The 5,586-nt window shown below is 34.2% G+C and overlaps 1 pseudogene; it reads left to right on the forward strand.

Annotated features, from left to right (window-relative positions):
- Positions 1–4,548: 4,548 nt before the first annotated feature.
- Positions 4,549–4,667, forward strand: LOC111740050 (annotated as a pseudogene).
- The last annotated feature ends 919 nt before the right edge of the window (positions 4,668–5,586 follow it).

The raw sequence follows: 5,586 nt of genomic DNA on the forward strand, positions 1-5,586 counted from the left end.
GCTGCTCTAGCAAATTAACTGAACTCAAAGAGAAGTTCATTGAAACCTCTGATTTATGTAGCCAGTCAGAAATAACGATAACAACCTGGACTTGCAACTGGCATCCAAAGTCCAAGAAGTGGGTACTTGGAACCTCCCATCTACAGCTGATTGGTCATATGCACATATGACAACCTGGGCTTTCAATTGACAACTGAAAGTGGGGGATGGGGCAATTCTGTAAGACTTTATCCTTAAATTGTGGAATCTATACTATCTCCAGATAGATAGTGTCAGAATTATAACGAATTGTGGGACACCCAGCTGGTGTCCAAGCACTGCTCGGTGGTGTGAGGGCACCCCATTCCCCATTAACATTGGGACCAGGAACCCAAAATACAATTTTTGGAGAAAATATAGAGCAACTAGAACTCTCACACACTGCTGGCAGGAATGTAAAATGGTAAAGCCACTACGGAAATCAGTTTATTACTTTTTTAAAGTTAAACCTAAACCTAAACCCAGCCATTCTACTCCTAAGTATTTACTAAAGAGAAATTGAAATATATGTTCACACAAACACTTGTACACAAATGTTTACAGCAGGAAGGGGAACTATTGATATGGAGGAAGTACAAAGGGGCTTTGGAGTGCTGGTGTTCTATTTTGTGACCTGGGTGGGGATTCATGAGTGTGTCTACTTTGTGATAACTCTTTGGGCTACGTGCTTATAATTTGTTCACTTTTCTGTATATATGTTATAAAATTGTAAAATATCTCAAGCCTATAAAAGAAAATATCCCCAAAAACCACTAAATCAAAATATTTATTGTTCCTATAAGTATATAATTCAAAAATGCGAAGTATATAAGTACATAATTTGAAAATATAGAGTAAAAATCTTTTCTCAATTGAATGACAAAGTGTATCTGTTTCATTATTGTGGGGCATTTCCAACTGTAATAGCAAAAAAAAAAAAAAAAAAAACCTGTATGTATGTATCCAAACCTGAAAGTGATCTAACATTTGAAGTAATTGGAAGACAGTGATGAAGCCAGGAGACACAATAAATATCTTGCACATAGTTTAAGAAGTTAGTTGCAAAAGAAATAGTTCTTAGTTGAAACTTAAAATAAATAATATGGAAAGGTAGAAGTCTTATTTATTGATATTTATTTATATCCTCCAATGTCCAAAAAGGATTTAAAGTGACTTACAGGGAAGAATAAAGATATATGAGAAATAGTTCATGAAACAGAAAAGAGAAAAGCAATATTACTAAACAAAAAATTGGAAATAAATATGCTTCCTATATGACTGCCAAAATTGTTTCCAATTCAGATTCTTCCTGAGTCCCAATCTCATATATCCTGTTCCTTACTGGGCCCGAATTATATTTATGCTTCAATTTAAAGTACTTCAGCATAGACAGTGTTATATACATATGTTTGTATCAAAAATTTTAAGTTGCACTACAGCCATGCCACCCTGAACAAGCCCAATCCCGTCTGATCTCGGAAGTAAGCAGGATCAGGCCTGGTTAGTACTTAGATGGGAGACCAGGTGCTGTAGGTGTAAAAAATAAACAATACGGGATTGTAAACTGACAAGGTCCTTGCAATCTGTGAGGTCAACCAAGGATCGCCTCGCCTACAACAATAAATAAATAAATGTAGAAACTATAAAATATTTTTTTTTTTAAGTTGCATCTTAGGTATTATCAATTAACCTAATCAGGAATCCATATCCTAGGGGTGTAGCTAGCATGCTAATGAAGAAGCCCAACTCCAGCTGCACCCATCCTGTTATCTTTATTTTTGATCAATACCAGAGGTTTACTAATTATCATAATGAATATGAAAAACAGATTTTCACTGGTAAAATGAATAACCCAGAGGATGTTAGAAATGAGCTTTCAATGGAGAAATTAGTAATATTTCTCTGATATTTACTGAATAAAATACTTTTAAGACATGTTCCTCCCTCACCAGAACAGAGTATAAGAAGGCAGCAGAGCCCACACTCTGAATCTTTACAGATAATGCTTGAGATTTGATACCTAAGCAGTCCTCTCTGTTCAGCCGCCAGGACTCAGGACTCTAACTGCCTCATGCCTCTGCCACAGGTGAACCTTTTATGAAGATGTCATTGTGACAGCTAACAGGACACTGATACTAAGTCTCTATTGACCTTACAAAAGTTTATACAACTTACTTTGTGCCCGCTTGTGAATACCATTCTTATTTTAAATAGAAAAGTCTGTGTGTGCGGTAGAAATTGATCTGACTTGCAGTCAATATAACCTGATACCAATCTGTAGGAGGCTAGCAGACTCTCATCCACCTTAGCTTTTAAGTCCTTACTCCTATCAATCTAGAAGAACCTGATAGTTATTCAAAACCAAACTGGCCTGGGTCAGTTCACACTTGGCAACTGATGTCCTCTCAAATGCAGAAAACCAAAACTAAACTCCAGCATGCTATTCCTTCTGTTCTCTTTTTTTCCTAAATTAAGAGGACTACCATTTATCTCGTCATCCAAGCCAAAATCTGGTGTCATCCTAATTTCATCTCTGCCTCATTCAGTATAATTTCCTATAAGCTCTAAGTTGTTTTTTTTCTTTCATATATTAAGTAATTTACTTTTTTTTTAAACTCCTGTAAATGAAGTTTAAATTGAACTTGGGAAGTGGTGACTTCCCGAACATACACAGAAACTTAGGGGAAACTGCTGGATTTGTTGTTCTATTTCAACTATTTTAAAATAAAAATGTATATAGATTGAAATCTGTGATAAGTAATTCTTCAAATATATCTGAAATTGACACATAGGAATTATATATATTTAAAGTGTACAACTTGATGTTGTACAACTTGAAGTGTACAACGTGAGAGCAAAACACTGTATACATTGTGAAATCACCACAATCAAGCTAATTAATGTATCCATTCCCGTAACCTCATATAATTACCATTTTCTTTCTTTTTTTTCTTTCTTCCTTTCTTCCTTCCTTCCTTTCCTTTCTTTTTTTTGGCGGGGGGGTGGTTGGTGGTGGGGGGATAGAACACATAAGATCTACCTTCTCAATAAACTTCAAGGACACAATTAAGTATTGTCAATTGTAGTCACCATGTTGCTCTAATGAAACAACACCTCTCACCTGTTAGAATTACTTTATCAAAAAGACAAACAATAACAGGTATTGAAGAGGTTGTGGAGGAAAGGGAACCCTTATATACTGTTGGTGAGAATGTAAACTGGTACAGCCACTATGGAAAACAATATGGAGGCTCCTCAAAAAATTAAAAATAGAAATACCACATGCAATCCCACTTCTGAAGGAAATGAAAACTATCTCAAAGAGACAATATACATTCCCATGTTCATTGCAGCCAAGATATGGAAACCTAAATATCACTCGATGAAGGAATGAATAAAGAAAATGTGGTGTATATATAACAATGAGATGTTATTCAGCCTTTAAAAAGAAGAAAATCCTGCCATTTGCAACAACATGGATGAACCAAGAAGATATTATGCTAAGTGAAATAAGGCAGACACAGAAAGACAACGAATATTGCATGATCTCATTTATACGTGGAATCTAAAATAGTCAAACTCATAGAAGCAAAGAGTAGAATGGAAGTTGCCAGGGGTGAGGGAGAGAGGAAAATAGGAGATGTTGGTCAAAGAGTACAAACTTTCAGTTATGCAAGATGAATGAATCCTAGAGATCTGGTGTATTCTCAACCTTTCAATTGTAATCATAGCTAAAAAAGCATCATTTTTCAAACTCATGGCTAGAAGATATAGTATCCCAGACAGTACATTCCAAAGGCCAATCACAGATGATTTGAAATTACCGCGACTTCTCTATTTCCTAAATTTCCATTTCTAGAAAAATATAAATTTGACAGAATTCAGTAAAAAAGAAACTAATATGTGGGAAATAAAAATAGTAAAGCAAATCTACTTAAAAGGTCAGATGGGTTTGGTCTTTCAGATTCAGTCTTATTTTGTGGCTGGAACAGGATCTTAAACACATTCTTGATCATGTTTATTATTCATATAATTAAATGACAATAAAACAAGTTCTCTTTTCCATGTGTTTTCCTTTTCGGCCTCTATGGTGTGAAATAAACATGAAGCTGTCAAAGAGAATAAACTAAGACAGGCTAAACTAATTTGCCACTGATGATAGTCATTATAAACAATCTGAATACTGTTCCACCTCACTGGGATTTAAATAATCTGTCAAAAAGTCACTATATTCTAAAATCTACATATGGAATCACGGAGAAGGAGGAAGAAATGAAGGTACAGTAAGTGAAGTCAACAGAAATATCCTCATCAAATCAAAAGAGCCACTTTGGGATTCATTTTTTAACACTCTTCTCTCCCTCCTTCAAATGCCATCCCCATGCAAACGACTATTGCAATCCCATTCCTTTCTCAATATTTAGGAATATTGCTCAGAGTCTTTAGAAAATTGTCTCTTTTCAGGACCAGCTAGAAGCACAATTATTAAATAGGATGGGTTTAACTTTCACTTTAAAAAAGAAAATACCCGTCTATGGCCATGCTACCCTGAATAAGCCCAATGCCGTCTGATCTCGGAAGTTAAGCAGGGTCGGGCCTTGTTAGTACTTGGATGGGAGACCACCTAGGACGACCAGGTGCTGTAGGCATAAAAAATAAAAAAATAAGGGATTGTAAGCTGATAAGATCCTTGCAATCTGTGAGGTCAACCAAGGGTTGCCTCGCCAAAAAAAAATTAAAATAAATAAAATAAATAAAAATGAGAGTACCCATTGCTGATGAAAACCTGATTAAATGTATAGTGCCAAAAATTCCTGGTGAGAATGTAAAATTCTTTTGAAAATCAAATTATTAATTATATTCCATTTCTGGACTAAACGCTAGTGTAATCATCCTAAAGATGGAAAAAGCTTTATGCATAAAGATGTTCATTATGGTATTATTATTTATAATAAGAAAACATGAAAATAAACTACATGTCCAGCAATATGGGAATGGTTAAATAATTAATTCAGCAAACAGGAAAATAGTATGAACTATCCTAAATAAAATTAGTCAAGATTTTAAAAACTTTAAAATCTTCTGTTAAGTTAATTGAAAAACTATCAGGTTATAAAATTGCACGCATAATATGTTCTCATTTGCTCTGAATCATGCAAAAACTATGGTAAAGGGTGAAAGATATCCAAGACAATTTTGAAGATGGTAGAGCAGAAGGAGAATTTTACTCTTCTAGATCTCAAGGCTTACTAATGTTAAGCTGTAACTATTAAAACAATGAGTATTAGAGCAGAAAGAAACAAACAGATCAGTGGAATAGAACAGACACTTTATATATGGCATTTACATATATATATATACACATATGTATTTTACACATGTATGTACACTGACACTTATATAAACAAAGGTGGTATTATAATTAAATTAAATAATGCTAAGACAGTGGACTCCAAATGAAAAAAATATGTATAATTTAGATCCCTACTTCACATTGTATACAAAAACGAAAATCCACATAGATTAAAAGATGTAAACATAAAAAGAATCTAAAACTTTTGGAGAGAA

This window comes from Pteropus vampyrus, unplaced genomic scaffold (assembly GCF_000151845.1).
Source record: "Pteropus vampyrus isolate Shadow unplaced genomic scaffold, Pvam_2.0 Scaffold56, whole genome shotgun sequence".
In the NCBI taxonomy this organism is placed as follows: Eukaryota; Metazoa; Chordata; class Mammalia; order Chiroptera; family Pteropodidae; genus Pteropus; species Pteropus vampyrus.